Here is a 26,464-nt window from a genome sequence, read left to right as displayed (position 1 = left end):
ACCCTATTTTTCTTGGAGCTATCTGTAATCTCTTTACATATTTGCTCCTCAATTTCCCGCTGACTATTTGGGGGTCGATAGTACAACCCTATCAAAGTAATTTCCCCCTTCTTATTTCTCAGTTCTACCCACATAGACTCAGTGGCCGAACCCTCGGATATATCCCCTCTCAGTACAGCCGTGATGTTTTCCCTAATCAGAAGTGCAATTCCCCCTCCTCTCTTACCTCCTGTTCTATCTTTCCTATAGCATCTGTACCCTGGAACATAGAGCTGCCAGTCCTGTCCTTCCCGTAGCCATGTTTCAGTAATTGCTACAATTGTGCGTGAAATTTCTTGAATGGCCTTCCCACCAGATTCTTTTTGGTGATTCTGCAATTTTATGCTTGGATGGATGAGGCCGAGGGTGGCCAGCCTGTCCTTCTCCTGGCTAATTATTGGCTACTTAAGGGTGGCCTCCCGCCCAGCCTCAAATTTCAGGCTGGCAGGTGAAGTTCCAGGAGTTGGGGAAAAGCCCTAAAATTAACCAGGTTCAGGCTTCGGGTGGGAAGGTGGGGTGGGTTGGTCGGGCGGGGAGTGGGGGTATGCCTCCATCAGCAACCTCCTTTTCATAATGGTTCCCCACACAGGAGGTCTGATCTCTGCAGGTTCCATTCCCCCCGGTCTCTCCACCAATACCCTCACTCCCACTCCCCTCTGTCCACCCCCCGTGTCCCATCGCCCCACCCCACCCTGAGACTCCCAAAAAAAGCTACCTAATCCTGGAATCCCAGGATTTAGGCTTTAGGGACTGCATGCAGTCCTGTCCACTGTGGCTTCTGGCACTGCAGGGAAGGAAAACTGCACCAATCTAAAAATCCTGGCTGCTGGGTGTACCATTGATGCACAAGAAGACCTAAATCCAATGCTGCTGTTCCTCTGCTACTTTGCACCATGCAGCGGTTTTGAAGCATGCTGATGGCCTGTCTACAGGCTCAGGATTTGGGGTGTCCCTTCTCAATGAGCACTCTATTCTCCATAGAGGGCTACCCATGCTGGAAGACTCAGCTTGGCCCTTACTGTTGACCATCACCGCCACCCACCGCCATCAACAGCCTCACTGGGACCTGCCCGGTTGATCTTGACACTCCCTGATCATTTACCTCAATTCAGGCCTGATCCAGACTTCCTGCACTGGGGACTTCTGCAGTCCCAGCAGTGGCCACTACTCTGCTGCCAGCCCTTTGATGGGCTAGCAGTTCTTGAGCGCAAGATATCCTCCCCAGAGGGGCGGCAGCCACAACTTCAGGCAGTTAATTGCCTGAACTACGTTAGAAAGAGTTGTGGCTTCCAGGCTGGTGGAGCCAGACTCATCCCTGATTTTAGAACATAAGAACATAAGAAATAGGAGCAGGAGTAGGCCATCTAGCCCCTCGAGCCTGCCCCGCCATTCAATAAGATCATGGCTGATCTGACGTGGATCAGTACCACTTACCCGCCTGATCCCCATAACCCTTAATTCCCTTACCGCTCAGGAATCCATCCATCCGCGCTTTAAACATATTCAGCGAGGTAGCCTCCACCACCTCAGTGGGCAGAGAATTCCAGAGATTCACCAGCCTCTGGGAGAAGAAGTTCCTCCTCAACTCTGTCTTAAACCGACCCCCCTTTATTTTGAGGCTGTGTCCTCTAGTTTTAACTTCCTTACTAAGTGGAAAGAATCTCTCCGCCTCCACCCTATCCAGCCCCCGCATTATCTTATAAGTCTCCATAAGATCCCCCCTCATCCTTCTAAACTCCAACGAGTACAAACCCAATCTCCTCAGCCTCTCCTCATAATCCAAACCCCTCATCTCCGGTATCAACCTGGTGAACCTTCTCTGCACTCCCTCCAATGCCAATATATCCTTCCTCATATAAGGGGACCAATACTGCACACAGTATTCCAGCTGCGGCCTCACCAATGCCCTGTACAGGTGCATCAAGACATCCCTGCTTTTATATTCTATCCCCCTCGCAATATAGGCCAACTTTTGCCTTCTTGATCACCTGTTGTACCTGCAGACTGGGCTTTTGCGTCTCATGCACAAGGACCCCCAGGTCCCTTTGCACGGTAGCATGTTTTAATTTGTTTCCATTGAGATAGTAATCCCATTTGTTATTATTTCCTCCAAAGTGTATAACCTCGCATTTATCAACGTTATACTCCATTTGCCATATCCTCGCCCACTCACTCAGCCTGTCCAAATCTCTCTGCAGATCTTCTCCGTCCTCCACACGATTCACTTTTCCACTTATCTTTGTGTCGTCTGCAAACTTCGTTACCCTACACTCCGTCCCCTCCTCCAGATCATCTATATAAATGGTAAACAGTTGCGGCCCGAGTACCGATCCCTGCGGCACGCCACTAGTTACCTTCTTCCAACCGGAAAAACACCCATTTATTCCGACTCTTTGCTTCCTGTCGGATAGCCAGTCCCCAATCCACTTTAACACACTACCCCCAACTCCGTGTGCCCTAATATTCTTCAGCAGCCTTTTATGGGGCACCTTATCAAACGCCTTTTGGAAATCCAAAAACACCGCATCCACCGGTTCTCCTCCATCAACCGCCCTCGTCACATCTTCATAAAAATCCAACATGTTCGTCAAGCACGACTTTCCCCTCATGAATCCATGCTGCGTCTGATTGATCGAACCATTTCTATCCAGATGCCCTGCTATCTCCTCTTTAATAATGGATTCCAGCATTTTCCCTACTACAGACGTTAAGCTGACCGGCCTATAGTTACCCGCCTTTTGTCTCCTTCCTTTTTTAAACAGCGGCGTAACATTAGCCGTTTTCCAATCAACCGGCACTACCCCAGAATGCAACGAGTTTTGATAAATAATCACTAACGCATCCACTATTACCTCTGACATTTCTTTCAATACCCTGGGATGCATTCCATCCGGACCTGGGGACTTGTCCACCTTCAGTCCCATTAGTCTACCCAGCACTGCCTCTCTGGTAACATTAATCGTATTAAGTATTTCTCCTGCTGCCAACCCTCTATCGTTAATATTTGGCAAACTATTTGTGTCCTCCACCGTGAAGACCGACACAAAAAACGTATTTAAAGACTCAGCCATATCCTCATTTCCCACTATTAACTCCCCCCTCTCGTCCTTTTCCAGCTGCTCATGAGTCTGCTGCCTCCAGGTTCAATCCTGGTCTTAGTAATTATTCTATTTAATGTCATGAAAATAGCCACTCATTAAAAGATATGTATGAGTCGTGTTTGTGTGAGAGATGGATACTTAGCGAGACCTTGCTGTCCTCGTGCATCAGTCACTGAAAGTAAGCGCGCAGGTACAACAGGCAGTAAAGTAGGCAAATGGTATGTTGGCCTTCATAGCAAGAGGATTTGAGTATAGGGATAGGGATGTTTTGCTGCAATTGTCTCGGGCATTGGTGAAGCCACACCTGGAGTATTGTGTGTAGTTTCGGTGTCCTTATCTGAGGAAGGCTGTCCTTGCTGTAGGGGGAGTACAGCGAAGGTTTACCAGGCTGATTGCTGGGATGGCAGGTCTGTCATATGAGGAGAGACTAAATTGGTTAGGATTATCTTCATTTGAGTTTAGAAGAGTGAGAGAGGATGTCATAGAAACTTATAAAATTCTAACAGGGTTAGACAGGGTAGATTCAGAAAGAATGTTCCCAATGGTGGGAAAGTCCAGAACGAGGGGTCATATTTTGAGGATAAGGGGTAAACCTTTTAGAACTGAAGTGAGGAGAAATTTCTTCACCCAGAGGGTGGTGAATCTGTGGAATTCACTACCTCAGAAAGTTGTTGAGGCCAAAACGTTGTCGGATTTCAAGAGGAAATTAGACATAACTCTTGGTGCTAAAGGGATCAAGGGATATCAGAGGAAGGGGGGATCAGGATATTGAATTTGATGATCAGCCATGATCAAAATGAATGGCGGAGCAGGCTCGAAGGGCTGAATGGCCTCTTCCTGCTTCTAGTTTCTATGTTTCTATGTGTGTAGGTGTGTTTGTGTATGTGCGTCTTCTGTTAAGCTCTCTCCTGTGTCGATATGCGCGATCTTCTTAGAGATCCTCTCCACTTGGAGCCGGCAGTTTGTGGCGTCGATGGTAGTCATGATGTGGAGATGCCTGTGTCTGTGCCCTGTTTGAGAACAGAGACCACTCCATCTGATGAAGGAGCATTGCTCCGAAAGCTTATGGTATTTGCTACCAAATAAACCTGTTGGACTTTAACCTGGTGTTGTGAGACTTCTTACTGTGCTTACCCCAGTCCAACGCCGGCATCTCCACATCAAGCTCTCTCCTGGCAGACAAAGTGTAAATCATGTATAATCATGTGTTGCTGGCAGTGCATCTCACTCTGCAGGTGCCTACCTGAGACCAGTACTGACGTATTACTGCAGCCCAGACCAAGCCCTTCATTTCTTTATTCCCCAGACCTCAGGAGGTCTCAAAGGATTAATCCATAGATTCCTCTCAGTTAATTTCATATTTTCCATTTGACAGCATCAGAAAGAAACAAACAGCTTCAGTGTTCCATTAATGGAAACTCATTAGTAGATAGTGCCACACTATTTTTAGGTGGGTGAATTGTGAACCTCAATGGTATTCTCTGTTTCTATTTCTTAACCCGTTTGGCCTAACTAGCCACAGTGCGGCTTTGCAGTAACAAATTGAGAACATTTAATAATTTATTTATTCCATGGATGTTTTAAAGTGTAAAAGTATTAATGGCTTTACAAAGTATAAATGAAATCACACCTAGATAGCCAGCATTGTTGCTTCCTGTGACTCAATGTTTATTCATAAGAGTATGTACATAATGATTTCTAGTGTCACAAGGAATCTGAGGAAGACTTTGAAGTATTAACTAATACTTTTTAGCACTAATTTTTCTCTGCTAATGTTCTTGCCTTAGCCTCTCCTGAATGCATGTACTCTTTGTTTTGAATGTTTCCATCGCTATTTCGCTCAAAAGAGCCATTATTCATATTTGACGTTTGGTGCCAACTGTTGACATTACAATCAATGTGAGAGACATCACAACCAAGCCTGATTCTGCCATTATCCAACTTCCCAATACATGCATTTCCAGCTCGAGTTGATGGATAGATATCAGGGGACCTGATTGATTTTCCCTTTGTAACTGTTGAGGCCAATTGTCAGTCAAAGTAAAACTCAGCATTGCTCTGGGGGTTAGACCTGGGATCCTCCTAGTCTGTAGATTGCTGGATGATGATTAAAGGTGTTGATAGGGTGGATAGAAACTATTTCCACTTGTGGGGCTTGTCCAGAACAAGGTGGCACATCTTAGAATCAGAGATAAGCTGTTCAGGTATGGTGTGAATGAGTCCTTTGTTAAGGACCCCGTTTGATGTTAGTAGGCATCAAGAGTATCTCAAAACCCTGAAGGATAACTTGAAACACTGGTTCTTAGTGGTGTATATTTGTTTGGAATAATGTGAGGAACCATGTGCCACTACAGGTGGTGGTGTTCCCATTTATCTGCTGCTCTTGTACTTCTCGATGGAAGTGGTCGTGGATTTGGAAGGTTCTGTCTAAGGATCATTAGTGTATTGCTGCAGTGCATCTTGTAGTCAGTACACACTGCTGCTACTGAGTGTCAGTGGTGGAGGGATTGAATGTTTGTGGATGTGGTGCCAATCAGGCGGCTGCTTGGTCCTGGATGGTGTCAAACTTCTGGAGTATTATTAGAGCTGCACCCATACAGGCAAGTGTGGAGTACTCCATACCACTCCTGACTTGTACCTTGTAGATGGTGGACAGGCTTTGGGGAGTCAGGAGGTGAATTACTCACCGCAGTATTCCTAGCCTCTGACCTGCTCTTGTAGCCACTGTCTTAATGTGGCGAGTCCAGTTGAGTTTCTGGTCAATGGTAACCCCAAGGATGTTGACAGTGGGGGATTCAGTGATAGTAATACCATTGAATCTCAAGGGACGGTGGTTCGGGTGTCTCTTATTGGTGATGGTCATTACCTGGCATTTGTGTGGCGTGTATGTTAGTTGCCACTTGTCAGCCCAAGCTTGGATATTATCCAGATCTTGCTGCATTTGAATGTGGACTGCTTCAGCATCTGCGGAGTTGTGAATGGTGCTGAACATTGTACAATCATCGGTGAACATCCCCACTTCTGAGGGAAGGTCATTGATGAAGCGGCTGAAGATTGTTGGGCCGAGGACACTACCCTGAGGAACTCCTGCAAAGATGTCCTGGAGCTGAGATGACTGACCTCCACAACCATCTTCCTATGTGCCAGGTATGACTCCAACCAGTGGAGAGTTTGCCCCCTGATACCCATTGATATATATACTGTGGCAAATAGCTCAGCTCCTGACCAATTCCACCATTCACAAGACACAAGTGTGATGGAATACTCTCCACTTGCCTGGATGAGTGCAGCTGCAACAATACTCAAGAATCTCAACACCATCCAGGCCAAAACAGTCCGCTTGATTGATATTGCTTCACAAACATTCAATCCCTGATTGAAACAGTGTGTACCATCTACAAGATTCACTGCAGGAACTCACCAGGGTTCCTTAGGCTGCACCTTCGAAACCCATGACCACTATCATCTAGAAGGACAAAAGCAGCAGATACCTGGGAACACCAACACCTGGAAGTTCCCCTCCAAGCCACTCACCATCCTGACTTGGAAATTTATCGTTGCTCCTTCACTGTCGCTGGGTCAAAATCTTAGAACTCCCTTCTTAACAGCACTGTGGGTGTATCTACACCTTAGAAACTGCTGCAGTTCAAGAAGGCAGCTCACCACCACCTTCTGAAGGGCAACTCGGGATGCGCAATAAAAGCTGGCCCAGCCAGCGACGCCTACATCACGTAAATGAATTTTCAAACAATGGTAGTGGAAAATGGTAAAACTCTCCCTCTAAAAGCTGCTGAGACTGGATCAATTGAAAACCTGAGAATGGCAATGTTTTTTGTTGGGTGTTAAGGGTTATAGAACCAAAATGAGTAATGGAAATAAGACACAGATCACTATCCAATTAAAGATGGATCAGACTGGAGGGGCTGAATGCTCTTGTTCCTCTGTATGGTTGATCTGCTTACTGATAAACTCTGTAAGCTACTGTGAAACGTCAAAATAGTGTATCAGTTTTTGTTTGTCCATTTTCTGACTGTCTTACCTCCTCTCTGCTGATTCATGCTGTGGTAATTTCAAGTCAGAGCTCTATACTAATATTCATATTGCTGTTCCTTCTGTGTGAGTCTAAAGAGTGGATGTTGACAGGTGAGGTAACCATGGAGAACATCAGTAAAATTAAACTGCAATGCAGTTCCCAAAGCTTATAGCAAATGTGTTGCTGTTAACATGATTTGCTTGCTATAACCTTAATAGATTGGGCCTCCTCATTTAGATCACGGTTTAAGCCTCCAATTCATTGCTTCAACAGATTCTGGGAAAGTTAAAATCAAACAATGTTCATATATGAAGAAATTAGTAACAGCTCATGCATTCAAGGCTATCTTTTTCACTTCTCTCTTCCTCTCTCAGCATCGTAGGGCCGACGTAGGGTGTCCAGTTTTTATGCAATTATACTCACCTTAAAATGACATCACAGGAGACAGTAAGATATATTGCATATTACACCAGATTTGCTGTTTCCAGTTTTTAAAGAAAGGAATTGGAAGAGCAACAGGTTTTGGGCAGACCAAAGCACGTCTTTCATCAAAGATGTCCGGGTTAGGTTGATTGGCCATGCTAAATTAACCCTAGTGTTAGGGGGATTAGCTAGGATAAATATGTGGAGTTAAGGGAATAGGTCCTGGGTGGGACTGTGGTCAGTCCAGACTCGATGGGCCAAATGGCCTCCTTCTGTACTATAGGGATTCTATGATCTTTCCTTTCTCTATTTTTGCCATTTTACTTTCTTTAGGGGCAAACAATTGATTGTTGGTTAATCATTAGTACTTTATCCAATTGGCCTCTTTGTGTATATCACACACACCTTCATTGAAAATCCCATTTTTATCATGCCAGAATTCCTATCATTGCTGGAATTAGATTTATGGAGGATTTAATGGACAAAGGCTAAGCCTCGGGAAGGTACCCACTCCTCTTTCCTTCACTTTGGATAATTTACTGCAATATTTAACCGAGTGATGCCACCATAGCCTGGGGCTCAAGGCTGGTGCTGATCATTCTCAGAAAGCTTTTTTTGCAAAAATTGACTTTATTTGTAAAATATCTGAAAGAAACTTCTCAAAATGGCCATCACACAAAGTGCAATAATATTCAGGTTTGCTATATAGATCATGTTGCACTCCGGAGGTGCTACAATACAGTCAAAAAAACTACAGACATTTCAAAATGGTTATTACAAATGGTGCAATGGTATTTAAGTTGGCTGCATAGATTAAGTTGCACCCTGAGGTGCTTCCATACAATTGTGATACTTGTAATATTCATTGTATACATTCAGTGTGAGTCATACAGTCAAAGGGTGGTCTATACAATTCTCCTCCCCTCGGTGGACTATGGCTGAAAGGTCTCCAAGTGGTGACCTTTCCCCATTGCTCCTCTACAGCAACTGCCCCAAGCTTGAATGCATCCCTCAGCTCATAGTCCTGGAGCTTGGAATGTGCTACTCTGCAACACTCAGTCGAGGACAATTCTTTGAACTGGAAGAGCAACACGTTTCGGGCAGACCAAAGGGTGTGTTTTACCGAGTTGATGATTCTCCAGCAGCAGTTGATGTTTGTCTCGGTGTGCGTTCCCGGCAACAGCCAGTAGAGCACAGAGTCCTGCATCACAGAGCTGCTTCAAACAACTGCTTCAGTCAGTCACCAAGCTTAAGGCCCATCCTCTGCTACCATTGTTACTCACAATAAATGGTTGTGGTGGAAGAATCACTTCACACTGCTCTTTAGGTTGAAACTATTGTCTTGTAAGCCTCTACTTCAGACCTGCAGCCTGACATGGAGCTTATCCCCCCCAAGTATTGCAGCTTGGGATGAACCACGACAAATACCACTGCATCTCTCTCCAGACCTCTTTGCAAAGACACATTTCACAAGGAGATGGACAACAGTCTCTTCCCCACCACCGCCACTTAAAAGCAACATGCAGATGGGGTAAGACTCCGGGAATGTTGGAAGGATGTGACGGGGAAGTCCTTTTTCACCACCAGCCAAGCTAGGTCTTGGTGCTTGTTTGAAAGCTCTGGTGCTAAGGCATTCTGCCAAATGACTTTAACAGTCTGCTCAGGGAACCATCTGACAGGATCCGCCATTGCTTTTCCTCTAGGGCCTCAAGGACAGTATGTGAAGAGCAGTGCCTGATGGACATGCTTCTCTGCATAAATCTTTCCAGGAGGAACAGGCGGTGCAGCACGGTCCAACTACTTAGAGCATTCCACAGCAGCATGGCCAGACCCATCCTTCACAATCTCAGCACGTAGTGACATTTGGTGTTTGTACCAAGAATCTAAGCACAGTTCGAATCAGCAACAAAGGATTAGGACGATTTTGGGCATGTTTTTTCTCCCTTTATCCAGAGGTTTGTAATCACTTCCCTGCAATGCAGTCCATTTTGACCTCCAGATAAAGTGGAAAATAGCTCTACAGCGCAAGAGTTAGGAATGGACCAAACCTGCACTATGTAGAGCAACACTGAGAGTGCCTCATGTCAATGTACTACCAATTAGAGCAGTGGTTCCCAAAGGGTGCGGCGCGCCACACTGGTGCGGCAAGAGAGGATGGCAAGTGTGGCGGGAAGATTCAAGGACAATCAAAGAAACATTTAAACATGGATTAGATATTTTTCCAAAGTGATTGTTTTATACTTTCTGGATGTCCCATGATCATATTATAAAGTAGTTGTGTTCTATGTTATGAATCAAGCACTGCTAGGAGTTCTTTTTTTTTGTTTTTGAATGTATTTCTTATCAATAAAAAAATTCGGTGTGGCACGAGCAAATTTTTATTCCGAAAGTGCGGCCCAGTGAAAAAAGTTTGGGAACCACTGAATTAGAGTGTGGAAATCACCTCATAAGAGAATTGCCAGTAAAATCTGTAACATTGATTGTGTTATAGAAATAGCTGCAACACTTGGCGGGGGGGGCACGATAAGCTCCATGTAGGGCTGCAGCTCTGAAGTAGAGGCTTACATTACAATAGTTTCAACCTAAAGAGCAGTGTGAAGTGATTCTTCCACCACAATCATTTATTGTGAGTAACAATGATAGCAGAGGATGAGCCTTAGGCTTGGTGACTGACTGTTGTATGTGAAGCCTTTTGTCTCAGTTCTCTGAGGAAATCAAGTGCTGACAAATTAAGTTGCAGAATTGGGGAAGGATGGTGCAAAATTGCAAGTTTGACTCTCCACCATTTATTTCTGACTCTAAACCATATCGTGGTTTAAACCATATCTCCCACTCACCTGACGAAAGGGCAGCGCTCCGAAAGCTAGTGGCTTTTGCTACCAAATAAATCAGTTGGACTTTAACCTGGTGTTGTGAGACTTCTTACTGTCTAAACCATATCAGCAATGGAAAGCTGAAGTAGAAATGTAGACCCAGGTTACTTCCGTACCCTGAAAGAAGCAAGGTACAGCATTATCATTACCAGCCAAAAGTAGGATCAGGAGTAAAGTATTTTTAGAGTGGAAAGTGGATGATATGGATCAAGAAGAGGGATTGGACCTTTTGTTACAATTTTTGGGTAAGTTTTATAAAAAGGATGAGTTATTGGAAGCATATAGAGCCTGGGCAATCTTTTATTGATTTAAGAAATCAGAGGATCAGTTCATGGAAGAATATATCATGGATTTAGATAAATGTTCCTAGAGACAGCATTTATCATCAGCGGGAGGCAGCCCAGGAAACCCGCGGTGGGCATCATGTTGGCGGGACCGGAAGATCCCGCCACTGTGAACAGATGGAAGATCTTGCCCTACATCTGGAAATTCACCTCCATCCTGTTCGCATGAGAAGAACATTATAACAGTCATGACTATTTTTTTCCCCTTGTTTCCCATTAGTTTTGCTGCCACTTTAGGAGGCAGTGACTCACGTTCAGTTACTGTTCCACAGGAAGCCTTCACGTAGCTCTCTCAAGTGGCCTTTCTTCATCTGCCAGCCTGGACAATGAGTGTTGGCAGGATGTCTTAACTACAGGAATCGTAGTAGCCAAATCTAACTTTTGGCTCATTTTTTGAGTAATTTCCAATAGGAATCACGTAACATTAGAGATTAGAAGTGGTAATCTTGGCCAATTTTGCTGTCACTAGAACCCAGGCTGGAGTGCCAAGTCATTCATAACACGTCCACTGTCATCAGCTAGGTCAGTTAAAGAGTAGAAATGATCAGTCTCAGACATGTTTCAGTGGTAACACTCTCACCTCTGGGTCAGAAGGTTGTTTCACTCCGAAGACTTGGGCACAAAAATCTTGTTTGATCCTTCCAGTGCAGCACTGAGGGATTGTTGTACTAGAAGAGGTGGCGTCTTTAAGATGAGGTGATTGCCTGAATCTTTTGTTCAGCGGCAAAGTGGAGCTGCATATTGTTGACTATGTGAAAAAGTACAACCTGAGCTTGGTCATAGGCTGCAGTGGGAGCTTGATCTCTCATCTGCAGCATGGATCTATCAGTGAGGTGGCTGGGGAGGTCCAAAGGTGAGGTGCAATGTCATGCCCCCTCTGACATCACAAGGCCGAAGGCTTGTCCATTGAGGTCCACCTTCAGTTCACTGACTGTCTCTGAATTAATGGCCCCTTTGGTAAGTGGCTTTCAATCATTTTCAACCTTTTATTTAATGTACTTTTAATTGCAGTCTCCCCAGATCCCTTGCCTTGTGTCCCCAAAATGCCCCTAATGGAAACCCTGAGCTCCCTGCTCCATTCCCCTCCTACATCCAGCTCTGGTTCCCCAGTCCAGCCTCTCAGCTCTGCTGCCCCCACCCCTGGAATCCCTGGCTCTGTTCTCCCAACCCTGACACTTCCAACTTTACTTTACCCTGCAGTCAACACCTCCATCCCCACACCACCACTTTTTGACAACAATGAGACAAAGGAGCCAGGGTGGAAAGGAGCTGGGCTTGTGGCTGGTGGGGATGGAGGAGCCAAGGATGGTAGGAGGATCCAAAGTGATGAGGCAGATGGGGAATCCGGTGTATATTTACTAAGTGGATGAATCTTTCTGTATTAAGTCCTCGGAGGCGGAAGTCTCTTCACCAAAATTCCTTTATTTACAGCATCTAACAACACTACACAGAGTGCGCTCAGTTAGCAGTCTACATCCAGAGTGCCAGAAAAAACTGACACTCCTGGTTAAGTACAAGGCAAAGACTCCCTGATTGGCCCATCAATTGGATCCTTAATCAGGGAACTCTTTTTGTCCAACCAAATAAATGAAATCAAATTAACTCAGGGACAACTCAAAAGGGGCAGCTCCCTAAAAGGAGGGGAACCGCCTGGAACAAAAAATACAAAGCGGAAAGGAAACTTAAAACATCAAATTAAAATGTGATTAAATACACCCCCATCCCTGTGGTGCCCAGTGGGCATGGAAGGCACCAACGGTGGCTCCTCAATCAGGGAGTTCATACTCCAATAGGCCAACCTCAATGGCCTGATTGAAGTCATTACACTTTCTAATGGACACACATGGATTCATTGGGTGATTCCACAATAAGTTTTACAATATTTTGTCTTAGCCCCCCACCGTGTTTTGAGGTGCCCACACTATGATTGAGGCATGTTTGTATGCCTAAAAATGGCAGGACAGCTGATAGTCCCCTCATAGTTAGTCTTTACTGAGTTGCTTTAACCTAAAATCTAATCAGATCCTGAACAGTAATAACTTTCACTGTTACCTCTACTATGATAGTAATTGTTGCCATGACAGGCATTTTAATTGTTGTAGCATTCAGATTACTCCCAGAACATGTCCCATATGTCAGTTCTTTGCAGTAATCACCATTATGAAAAACCCCAACTGTCCTTGAAGTTGTCGTCCCAGTGAAATTTTTATTCGGACCAAATTCAATTAAAGGTTTCAATTAAAAGATGGGAAAGAATTCTTCAATTAATATTCACTCCTTAATTTGAAAATTCTAAACATCTATTATATATTACTGGATCCCATAAGAGATTTCCTGCGTGTGAAGGTGTAAATGGAACACAGCCAATTAAGTCAGTGTGAAGATGAAGTGAAAAGGTCAAAATACTGCACGTGCTTGAAGTCTGAAATAAAAGCAGAATACTCTGGAAATACAAGATCAGTCAGCACCTGTGGAGAGAGAAAAAGTTAATGTGCTGGATTTTGGCAGTGTTGAGGTCTCCACGGACTTTATGCATTATGCATGCTAGGCTGAGATTCCAGACCTCAACAAATTTGTAGAAACATCAGCACACAAGGGGCAAAATGCATGATTGACGGCTTTTTTTGCTTGGATCTATTCAGTCAATTACTCAATTTTTATTTACACAAGGTATTAAGTGATTATAGTTTCTGCTGTTGATACTTTGAAGATTTGGTTGCGTGATACTTTTATAGGGTTTTAGCAACAGCAGTTTTTGAAGAAAGTTACGTATGGCTGTTTTTTAAGCCTTTCCAGACATGCCATTGTTCCGATTAGATTTATTGGATTCAGAGTGCATGAATAGGCATGGAACTACTGTGAGTTGGAGAGTGTGAGGGGCCAATGGAGGTAGTTAGAAGGGCATGGATTGGCATGGAGATAGAAGGGCCATTGGGTGTGGATGAAGGAGCATGTTTGGCATGGATGGGGCACAGGAGTGGGTGGGGGTGGGGGGTGGGTGGGGTGGGGAAGGTGGGTGGTGAAGGGACCTGATGGTTGAGGGCTAGAGCACCTAATATTAAACAAACATCTGTGAAGAGATCCCAGAGGACTCAGGTGGGCCTTTCAATCAGTCAGCGTTAGTGCTTCTTAGTCCCTGTAGCCACCCTGCCTCCAGAATGAAAATAGACCCCTTTGAGGCATTTTCTTCTGAGGCAGGCTTGCTGAGTGGGAAATTTCCTGACTCCTCCGCTAACATGAATTCTCTCCACAGGTGCTGCCTGACCAGCTGAGTTTTTCCAGCATTTTCTGCTTTTCATTTAAGGAGCTACAGTGATTGATTGTGGTTTCACATTGAACTGACTCCAGCATTGACAATGTGGTAAGGATTTTGCAGAATTACACCATTTACTTTAATGGATGGTGAAGATCAGGCTGGGAGTGTGCAATTTTGTGATATGCACTCCTGAGCTGGAACATTATCACCCATCCCTCTGCAGTGAACGGAGATTTGGCTGGGTGCCAAATTGTCCAACCTCGCTGCAGCAGGAGAGTGGCATGAACAGCTGGTAGGATCGTGCCCCTGGTATTTGTCAGGGAGTGGCACAACAGATTTGTTACTCCAATCATTTTCTCCCAATTTTCTCTACTGCTCTCCTGTAAGTGCTGTCTTATGGTAGAGTCTGGTTCCATGGGCACTGAATGTTCTCTGGTACCTCACCAGTTCTTTGTGTGTACACTTCAGCATTTTGAATGTAGAGGCATGACACCTCAGCCCAATCCTATCAACACAAGTCAGACATGTTGGGATACATTTCACAAATACTTCCAAGATTTCCAGTACCTGATCCAAAGTAAATTTCTTATATATGAAGTTGGACAATGGCAGTAGCAGGTTTATTGGCTATTGAGCACACTGCAACTGAAACTGATCTTGTCCTAATTAGATGTTCATACATTTTTTTTTGCAGGGTCACTGGATGCTGACCAGGAGTAAAACAACTGGATGATTTCTCATTTTCCCTCAACTGATATTATCTACTAATATAGATCAGGAATTGAACCTGAGACCTTTAGTCAGAAGTGGGGATGTTTGCTGATGACTGCACCATTTGCATCTCCTCAGATATTGAAGCAGTCCATGTCCAAATGCAACATGAGCTGGACAATATCCAGGCTTGGGCTGACAAGTGACAAATAACATTCACGCTACACAAGTGCCAGGCAATGGCTATCTCCAACAAGAGGGGATCTAACCATCGCCCCTTGACATTCAATGGCATTGCCATTGCTGAATTGCCTACTATCCAACAACCTGGGGGTTACTTTTGACCCCAGAAAATGAACTGGTCTAACCATATAATCACTGTGGCAACCAGACCAGGTTCAATGGCTAGGATTCCTGTGATGAGTAAGTCACTTCCTGATTCCCCAAAGCCTGTCCACCATGTACAAGCCGTAAGTCGAGAGTGTGATGGAATACTCTCCACTTGCCTGGCTGATTACAGTTCCAACAACACTCAAAAAGCTCAACACCATCCAAGACAAAACAATCCACTTGATTGCCACTCCTTCCACAAATATTCACCACTACCAAAGAACAGTGGCAGCCATGTGTATCATCTACAAGATGCACTGCAGGAACTTAACAAGGTTCCCTAGACAGCACCTTCCAAACCCATGAACACTACCATCTAGAAAGACAAGGGCAGCAAATACCTGGGAACACCACCACATGGAAATTCCCTTCCATGTCACTTACCATCCTGACTTGGAAATATATCACCATTCCTTCACTGTCACTAGGTCAAAAGCCTGGGATTCCTTCTCTATCAGCATTGTAGGTGTACCACAGGAACTGCAGCGGTTCAAGAAGGCAGCTCACCAAGACTTTCTGAAGGGTGACTAGGGATGGTAGCCTAGCCAGTGATACCCATATTCATAAAAATTAATTTTTAACAATTGTAGTAATTATTGCTTTTTGTGTGAGATTGCAGTGTGAAAATTGACAGTTTCACACGTTACAACAGTGACCACAGCCAGAGTTTTACTGCAGAACGGAACTGTCCGTTGGCCTCGGGCAGGATTTTACGAGCCTTGCCTGAGCGAGGTCGTAAAATCCCACCCCATATTTCAAAAAGTGTTCAATGCTCCTGAAGTGTTTTGTGATGCCTTATTGTGATATCTGATATGTCTGGTCGTGAGAGGTTTAATACAAGTGCTAGTTCTTCCTTACTGCATCTAAGATGGCTTTGCCCAGCTGGCTGACTGGGGAGTTTTTATTTGGAATATCATCATTTGAGGAAATTAAGTCTGAAATATTTTTTTGGTTAGTTCACAATGCGTCCGTGCCTGGGTATCCCTGGAGCATGCAATGTCCATTTGATACACTTGAGACCTTCTGTGACTGATGGGCACTGGAGGGACTGAAGGACATTTTATTAAAGGGAACAATAAGTACGAGACATGTATCACCCATAGTAAATGTACCAAAAACATGACCAGAACTGTCATAATAATCAGGGGACTACTTGCAACTTCTATCAAACCTCTTTGGGTAAATCATTTGGGTGATGGCGACCTTTCCTGCCATGGCCATGTCATTGGGTATGTAGTCACCTGTGACACCCCCTCACCTCCCCAGTCTGCTGCAGGGAGGTTATCTCCATTGAGCTGGCACCCTCTGCATGTGGCATGGCGGGGTGCTGCCCTGCTGGCAGCAAATTCGACCCCAACTGGGGCCTTGACTATGTAAATTGGGCAAATGTCTGGCAGTGGGATCCATCTCAATGTGGCTCCCCACTATTTTCATTGTTCCCCTCTCCCAAGTCCGCCACCATTCCATCAGGAATATTCAGCCCATTAACTCTTGTTTCTCTTTCCACAGATGCTTCTAGACCTATTGAGAAATTCTAGAATTTTCTGTTTTATTTCACACATTTAATTTATTTTTGAAGTTACTGGTTTTTATGCAGGGAAACATAAGCCATTTTGCGCTAGCAAAATCCCAGGAAAAGCATTGAGCTGAATGAGCAGTCAATCTGAATTTTAATCATAATATTAATAGAGGAAGGAATGTTGGCTAGTACAGCAGGAAGTTCACTGGTTCTTTGAATAATGTCTTGTGATTTTGAACAGATGGATAGAATGTGGGTTCAATGTCTGATCCAAAGAACTCCAGGATCAGAACAGTTCTTCGTCAATGTGATGGAATGTTAACCTTGATTATATAAGGGTTTGATGTGGAACTCAAAACCTTAATGTTTTGATGTAGATAGGAATAGGATAGGCCATTCAAGCCCCTACAGCCTGTTCCATCATTCAGTTAGAACATGGCTGATATATATCCAAACTCTATTTACCCACCTCAACTCCACATCCCTCACCTAACAAAGAAAGATGTGAACCAACTAGCCAAGCTGACTTGAGGTTTGTTTTTGGACTTGGGAATCAAAACAGAATAAAATGAAGCAAATGCATCAAGTGATCCATGTTGGGATATTTTTCTGTAGTGCAGCCAAAGTAAAATTGCCTGGACTCTTCAGCTTCTGAGTGTGACTGGCCTGGTCAATGACTATAAGTGATAAGCACTTTCTACTGTATTGCATGTTGCCTGGTTAAAAGTACGGAATTGCCACTAATCTATTCCAAACTTTAGGATATTTACTTTTAATACAACTGTTAAGAGCAATATTGGTTAAGCCAGAAACCAAGGCAGAAAATGGTTTCTTGTAGCAAAATGCAAATGTAGTCAAAATAATTCTTTCACTTTGAATGGTAAGCTTTGTGTGAGGGTATAAATTGCTCAGGCACAGACTGGAACCTCTATCAGATGCATGTGATCATGTGAATGGGAGGTTCCAAGCACTTTTTAAATTACAGCTGTAAAATTAGGTTTCCTTGATTATAATAGGTCAGTAATTCTAGAATAATAACTGCTTGTTTTGCTACTGAAATTACTAGGAAATATTTCCAAGCACAGTGACTTTTGCAATTGTTTTCAACTGTTAGTCTTGTGTGTATTGCCCAGTCTGTATCTCCTTTTCTCTCTTTTCCTATCTGGTTTTTCTCTCCATCTCATGAGTTCTGCCAGTGTATTGGAAAAAGTTAACAGACTAATCTTTGAAAGAGGACATTGGGAAAACCTTCAAGGGAGACAGACTACCTTTATGAAGACAAGGCTGGCTGCACCACACACTCTCAGCATAAAGCTGTGTTGGGCACAGAGGCAACCAGGCACTGTGAGGAGCCAGCCCGCAGTAAGGCAGATGCTCAGTTCAATGCTACTGATATTGTAATGAGCTGGGAGAACCAAATGTGTGTACTGCCCATCTCCAATAGAAGTGAAGGCAGGTCACAAATCATAACGCCTGGGCCAAAATATGGAATAAACAAATTTTTAGCACTTAGGTTTTTGTAGTAATTATTGCTTTTTAATAATCCCTATAATAATCCCAGGAACCGGCTGTGAAGGAATAGTGCTTTTATTGCACAAAATAAAATTAAACAAAAACCACAAGCCTGTGGTGAAACACAACAGATCTCAACCGGGACTAAAAGATAATGGACCCACTCAGGGTCCTGCTTTATACAGGGCTCGATATGCGAGATCCACCTGGTTGGCTAATCACCTGTCCCCAGGGAACTTGTATTCAATGAGTCCTTCTGGGAAGTCAATTAGTGATTCCTCATGCAAGTTTGGGCACCAGAGCCGTCTTGGTCTTTTGGCCCGTGGCCTTTTTTCTACTTCACACTCCACCCGGTCAGGTGGGGTTTAGCAATTGGCGAGTGTCTCTTTCTGGACCATCGAGATATCACCGGAGGTGGATCTCCCTCAACAATAGCTTCTGGCTGAACTTCCGCTGTGTCTGTTTCCATTTCTGAGTTGGAAATCTCGAATGCTGTTTTGAGTTGTTTTGTCCTTCTTCAATGTACTTGGGGTCTCCGGTGGCATACTCGTTGAGTTGGCTTCTTTGATAGCTTCCGCCAGCTTAGGTGGTCTACATATTCCTTTAGTATCTTGTTTCCAACCTTTACCGTGTAGGACAAAGAATTGTTCCTGGTGTCCATGGGGTGTTGCCTCTAAAATTTCACACTTGAACTATGTCTCCTGGCAAAAAGACTATCTGCTTTTAGTCCATCATGGCCCCTTTTTTGGGCTTCCTGCTTCTCTTCCGCCCTTCCATTCAGGTTCAGGAATGTAAGGTTTAGCCTGGTCTGTAGGCGCCTGCCCATCAGTAACTCGGCTGGGGCTACACCTATCATTACGTGTAGCATTGTTCTATAATTAAAAAGAAAACATGCTAGTTTAGAGTCTACAGACCCTTTGGTCTGTTTCTTCATTCCCTTTTAAAAACATGGACTGCTTGTTCTGCTAGTCCATTTGATGATGGTGGTAAGGAGCTGTACGGACATGTCGCACTCCGTTTCCATAAATGTCCTAAATTCCCTACTGGTAAATGGGGTTCCATTGTCCATCAGAAAAACTTCTGGGATTCCGTGAGTACTAAAATATTGCCTTAGTTTCTCTATTGTGTTCTGCACTGTGGTGGACATCATCCACTGAACCTCCATCCACTTAGAGTGGGCATTAATTAGTAACAAAAACATGGAGCCATAAATGGTCCTGTGAAATCCACATGTATCCTAACCCATGGCTTTCCAGTACATTCCCAGGAATGTAGGGAAGCTACCGGTGGTGCCTTCTGGTTTTCTTGGCACACTCTACATGCTTTTACCATTTTGATTTGATTTGACTTATTATTGTCACATGTATTAGTATACAGTGAAAAGTATTGTTCGTGCACGCTATATAGACAAAGCATGCCGTTCATTCAGAAGGAAACGAGAGATGTGGCACAGCATTGCTGCTTCACAGCGCCAGGGACCCGGGTTCAATCCCAGCCTTGGGTCACTGTCTGTGTGGAGTTTGCACATTCTCCCCGTGTCTGCATGGGTTTCCTCTGGGTGCTCCAGTTTCCTCCCACAGTCCAAAGATGCGTGGGTTAGGTGGATTGGCCATGCTAAATTAACCCTAGTGTCAGGGGAATCAGCAGAGTAAATATGTGGGGTTACGGATATAGGGCTTGGGTGGGATTGTGGTTGGTGCAGTCTCGATGGGCCGAATGGCCTTCTTCTGCACCATAGGGGTTCTATGATTCTATGAGAATGCAGAATGTAGTGTTACAGTCATAGCTAGGGTGTGGAGAAAGATCAACTTAATGCGAGGTAGGTCCATTCAAAAGTCTGATGGCAGCAGGGAAGAGGCTGTTCTTGTTCATTTTCTCTATGTTCCTGTCTACTCCATCAGACGTAGCTTCTCGCTAGCATCTTCATTTTGATACGCTTGGATGGCCATTATGAAGCTCTTGAAGGATGGGTCTTTGGGTGGGACGTGGGATAACTGCCCGGGCTCTCCACAGGATAATGTCGTCTTCTATGCTTAATTCCGGGTATTTTGTCGCATATGGCTTCAAGTCTTGTGCCGGACATTCTTGCATTTCTCCATTTAATATCACGTGGCTTAACTTTGCCAATGTGGGATTACTTCAAGTCTAAGTCTTAATTTGTTTTGCTGAAATTGATAAGGTATCCAGAAAATTTAATGCCATAAGACTTTGTCCATTTTCAGTGGTGATGGCAAGCTTGTGGGCAAAGGTAGGTAACTCAGGGCGTCTTTGTTGGTGACTTGTGTCCCTAGTCTATGTTCCAGGGTATACTCATTGGTGCCTATTAATAGGACCCGTCGCAGTATTCAGGCTGACACTATAGGAGGGATCGTTTTGTGCTTGTAAAAAAGGCCCAGAGGTTTGTGGTCTGCTATAATGGCAAAATGTCAACCAGACACATATTGATGGAATTTCTTTACTGCAAAGACCATTGCCAAACCCTCTTTTTCTCTCTGTGCGTACCTTCTTTCTGCATCGGCTAATATCCTTGAGGCATATGCAATCGGGTGCTCCATCCTGTTGCTCCAACAGTGTGTTAGTACTGAATCTATTCTGTAAGGGGAGGTGTCGCATGTTATGACCAATGGTCTTTCCTGGTTGAAATGGGTCAATACGTTGTCCAACTGCAGTTGATGTTTTATCCTCACCAATCCCCAGGGAGCTCGTTTTCAACGAGTCCTTCTGGGAGTTCAATTAGTGATTCCTCATGCAAGTCATCGGGGTTATCACACCCCTCTTCATCTCCAACAAGAGGAAGAGGTCTTTGAGCAACCCAACCCCTTTCATTTCCATTTACAATTCAGCAAACACAAATCTGCCCATCCATAAAAGGCAGACAGGGTCCTAATAATTATTCAAAAAAGTCATAGCCCTATGTCATCATCTATGTGAGCCCCACTATGTGATTCTTGGCAGCAGACCTGAAGCAGGATGAGCCAATTGGCCAAGATAACAGTTCAGCCTCTTTCAGTACTCTGGTGATCCACAAGGAAGCCTGTGGCCTTCCTAGCCCTGTTCAAAGACCTAGTGTCCTAGATATACCCACATCCCCCCCACCCTGATGTCCTGGTTCCTTCTTGTCCCCACCCCCCCACCTTCCTGCAATAAGTCCCAGGCACAGCCCTAATGTCCTGGTTCCTTCCTGCCACCCCTCCCAATGCTGGCTTTGGTGTCCTTATTCATCCCATCTCTCAATGTCCTCATTAGGAGTCATCTCCTAGTGATCTCAGATCCCAGGAAGCTGAGACTCGTCCCTCAAAATGCTGTTAGGTCTTAGAATCCTTCCCCTCCTAGCACTCCATTATACTCGGACTGTTCCCAATACTGACAAGCCAATGGTAAAAAACTTCCTGTTATAAAACTATTCTCTTAACATGAACAATGCAAAACAATAAAATGTAGCACACAAACTCCAGTGCCAGATAAATGTTCCCATTATTTATACATAATTTATTTTTAAATCCTTAGTCAATCATGCTTTTTGTCAACACATCAGGTACACTGTGTGTGGAGGTGGAGTGACACAGGTGATTTATGAGATGAAGATTGTGTGATACCAGAATCCATCAATTATAGCAAAATAAGTGAGGGGTTGAGAAATGGAATAGTTTCTGCTATTTTGTAAATTTTGGGGCTGGTCAGGCAGATTGCAGTGGTCTTTCCCATTTTGAACATTAACATTTAATGTTCCAAATGTGGTGTTTCTCGGCTTTTAGCTGCAACAGGTTAATGGAAAGTGCTGTTATATGTGTGTTATACAATACGGATTAATGTCATAGAATTAAGAACAGAAGAACTAGGAGCAGGAATAGGCCATCTGGTCCTTCGAGCCTGCACCGCCATTCAATAAAATCATGGCTGATCTTTTCATGGACTCAGCTCCACTGGGAGTGGCATGGTAGCACAGTGGTTAGCACTGCTGCCTCACAGCGCCAGGGACCCGGGTTTGATTCCCGGCTTGGGTCACTGTGTGGAGTTTGCACGTTCTCCGTGTCGGTGTTGGTTTCTTCCGGGTGCTCCAGTTTCCTCCCACAGTCTAAAGACATGCTGGTTAGGTGCATTGGCCATGCTAAATTCTCCCTCAGTGTACCCAAACAGGCGCCAGAGTGTGGCGACTAGGGGATTTTTACAGTAACTTCATTGCAACATAAATGTAAGCCTACTTGTGCCTAATAAGTAAATTTTAAAAAAGGTTTTACGCGCCCGCTCACCATAACCCGTAATTCCTTTACTGTCCAAAACTCTATCTATCCTTGCCTTAAAAACATTCAATGAGGTAGCCTCAACTGCTTCACTGGACAGAGAATTCCACAGATTCACAACCCTTTGGGTGAAGAAGTTCCTCCTCAACTCAGTCCTAAATCTGCTCCCCCTTATTTTGAGGCTATGCCCCCTAGTTCTGGTTTCACCTGCCAATGAAAACAACCTCCCTGCTTCTATCTTATCTATTCCCTTCACAATTTTATATGTTTCTATAAGATCCCCCCTCATTCTTCTAAATTCCAATGAGTATAGTCTCAGTCCATTCAGTCTCTCCTCATAAACCAACCCTCTCAACCCTGAATCTCCTCTACACCCCTCCAGTGCCAGTATATCCTTTCTCAAGTAAGGAGACCAAAAGTGTACACATACTCCAGGTGTGGCCTCACCAGCACCTTATACAGCTGCAACATAACCTCCCTGTTTTTAAACTCCATCCTTCAAGCAATGAAGGACAACATTCCATTTGCCTTCTTAATTACCTGCTGCACCTGCAAACCAACTTTTTGTGATTCATGCACAAGGACACCCAGGTCCCTCTGCACAGCAGCATGCTGCAATTTTTTACCATTTAAATAATAGTCCATTTTGCTGTTATTCCTACCAAAATGGATGACCTCACATTTACCAACATTGTACTCCATCTGCCAGCCCTTACCCACTCACACAAAACTATCTATATCCCTTTGCAGACTTTCAGTGTCCTCTGCACACTTTGCTCTGCCACTCATCTGGGTGTCATCTTTGAACTTTGACACACTACACTTGGTCCCGAGCTCCAAATCATCTATGTAAATTGTAAGCAATTGCGGTCCCAACACTGATCCCTAAGGCACACCACTAGTCACTGATCACCAACCAGAAAAATACTCATTTATCCCAACTCTTTGCTTTCTGTTAGTTAACCAATCCTCTATCCATGCTAATTCATTACCCAAAGATGTCCAAAGATGTGTGGGTTAGGTGGATTGGCCAAGCTAAATTGCCCCATAGTGTCAGGGGGATTAGCAGGATAAATGCATTGGGTTATGGGGATAGGGCCTGGGTGGGATTGTGATCGGTGCAGACTCGATGGGCTGAATTGCCTCCTTCTGCACTGTAGGAATTCTATGATTCTATGGTTCTATGATTACCTGTAACGCCGTGCACCTTTATGTTATGCAGCAACCTTTTGTGTGGCACCTTGTCGAATGCCTTCTGGAAATCCAGATACACCACATTCACCAGTTCCCTGTTGTCCACTGCACTCGTAATGTCCTCAAAGAATTCCACTAAAATAGTTAAAGATGACCTGCCTTTCATGAACCCATGTTGTGTCTTCCCAATGGGACAATTTATATGCAGATGTCTCGCTCTTTTTTCCTTGATGATAGATTCAAGCATTTTCCCCATTTCAGAAGTTAAGCTAACCGGCCTATAGTTACCTGCTTTTTGTCTACCTCCTTTTTTAAACAGTGGCATCATATTTGCAATTCTAAGCAATGTCCTCCATTAAGTATCTGTAACTAATCCCCATTACAGCATTGATCAATTCCACATTCATTGGCCTAACTTAACCATTATATAACAGGAAGTCATTCCCACATGCACAGTACTTTGATAATATCAAAGTGGGTAACAGTGACCAATAAGTACTCCACAAATTGTACATGCTGCACCAAATTTATTATGCTACATAAGCTCTTTGTCTATCATATTCTGGAAAATGATCATTTAGTATTGAATTATTTCCAAAGTGACTGGGTAAAGTCATCGTTACAAACCTGACTAGAATGGATCAGTAGTCAGATTCGGTAGCAAGCTTTAATTTTTCTTTTTACTCCCTCAATAGTAACTCCCGTCCCCCATCTCCTTTTTATTCATTCACAGGAGGCGGGCATCGCTGGCTAGGTCAACATTTATTGCCCATTGCTAATTGCCTTTGAGGTGGTGGTAGTGAATTGCCTTCGTGGTTGCGTGAGGTCCTTGATTATGTTGGCTGCTTTTCCGAGGCAACAGGAAGTGTAGATGGAATCAATGGATGGGAGGCTGGTTTGCGTGACGGACTGGGCTACGTTCACAACCCTTTGTAGTTTCTTGTGGTCTTGGTCAGAGTAGGTGCCATACCAAGCTGTGCTACAACTATAGTGCCATTTGTAAAAATTGGTGAAAGTTGTGGTGGACATTCTGAATTTCCTTAGCCTCCTGAGAAAGTAGAGGTGTTAGTGGGCTTTCTTAACTATAACATCAGTGTGGAGGGACCAGAACGGGCTGATGGTGATCTGGACACCGAGAAACTTGAAGCTGTTGACCATTTCCACTTCACCACCATTGATGTAGACAGAAGTCAATGTATATGCTGGGCCCCCCCATCATTGAGGGTGGGTATATTTGTGGGGCCTCCTTCTCCAGTTAGTTGCTTAATTGTCTACCACCATTCACAACTGATTGTGGCAGACTGCAGAGCTTAGATCTGATTTGCTGGTTGTGGATTGCTTAGCTCTGTCTATTGCATGCTGCTTCCATAGCTTGACCTGAAAGTAATCCTGTGTTGTAGCTTCACCAGTCTGACACCTCATTTTTTTTGATATGCCTGATCCTGTTCCTGGCATGTTCCTCTGCACTCATCATTGAACCAAGGTTCATCTCCTGACTTGACAGTAATGGGAGAGTTGAAGATATGTTCGACTGCAGCATGTTTCGTGATGGTGGGAGGCAGAGTGCTGCTTGCTAGCAGCAGGATCTTATGTTCCTGGCGTTGTGATGTGGAGATGCCAGCGTTGGACTGGAGTAAACACAGTAAGAAGTTTAACAACACCAGGTTAAAGTCCAACAGGTTTATTTGGTAGCAAAAGCCACTACCTTTCGGAGCCTTAAGCTCCTTCTTCAGGTGAGTGGGAATTCTGTTCACAAACAGGGCATATGAGGCGGCCTTCACGACACACGACGGCGCAGAGTCGCTGAGCAGAAACTGATAGCCAAGTTCCGCACACATGAGGACGGCCTCAACCGGGATCTTGGGTTCATGTCACACTATCTGTAATCCCCACAGCTTGCCTGGACTTGCAGAATCTCACTGGCTGTCCTGTCTGGAGACAATACACATCTCTTTAACCTGTCTTAATGCTCTCCCCACTCACATTGTTTGTACCTTTAAGATTTGATTAGCTGTAAGGATTCGCATTCCAACCATTATTCTGTAAATTGAGTCTGTGTCTTTATATGCCCTGTTTGTGAACAGAATTCCCACTCACCTGAAGAAGGAGCTTAAGACTCCGAAAGCTTGTGGCTTTTGCTACCAAATAAACCTGTTGGACTTTAACCTGGTGTTGTTAAACTCCTTACTCGGCGTTGTCAACAGGGTTTCCTGTTGAATGCATCCCTCGCAGCTGGGAAATCTGCGGCATGGGAATGCCGTCGGTGGGACCATAAGACCGGGATCTTACAATCCTAATGCGAGCAGCAGCAAGAACTCGGCGCATATCTGCGAGTCTGGAGTCACATGGAGGACGGACCAGATTTCCGTCTCGAAAGGACATTAGTGAACCAAATGGATATTTATGACAATCAACAATGGTTTCATGATCACTGTTCTTGACTAGCTTTTAATTCCAAATTTATTAATTGAATTTAAATTTCACCAGTGCAGTGGGATTTGAACCTACTTCCCAGAACACAGTGACCGTGGAGTTTATATGTTCTCCTTGGGCCTGCGTGGGTTTCCTCCTAGTGTTCCGGCTTCCTCCCACAGTCCAAAGAGGTGTAGGTTAGGTGGATTGGCCATGCTAAATTGCCCCCTATGTCCAGAGATGCATGGGTTAGATGGATTAGCCGTGGGATTATTGGCCGGGGGGGGCGGGGGGGGGGGGGGGGGGGGGGGGGGTGGAGGGTGGTGGACCTAGGTAAGATACCTAGGTAAGATACACTTTCTGCATTGTCAGGACTCTATGCAAATAGCCTGGGCCTCTGGATTATTAGTCCAGTA

The sequence above is a fragment of the Mustelus asterias genome, chromosome 23 (genome assembly GCF_964213995.1).
Source record: "Mustelus asterias chromosome 23, sMusAst1.hap1.1, whole genome shotgun sequence".
NCBI classification, from domain to species: domain Eukaryota; kingdom Metazoa; phylum Chordata; class Chondrichthyes; order Carcharhiniformes; family Triakidae; genus Mustelus; species Mustelus asterias.
Note: the sequence above shows the minus strand (reverse complement) of the source record.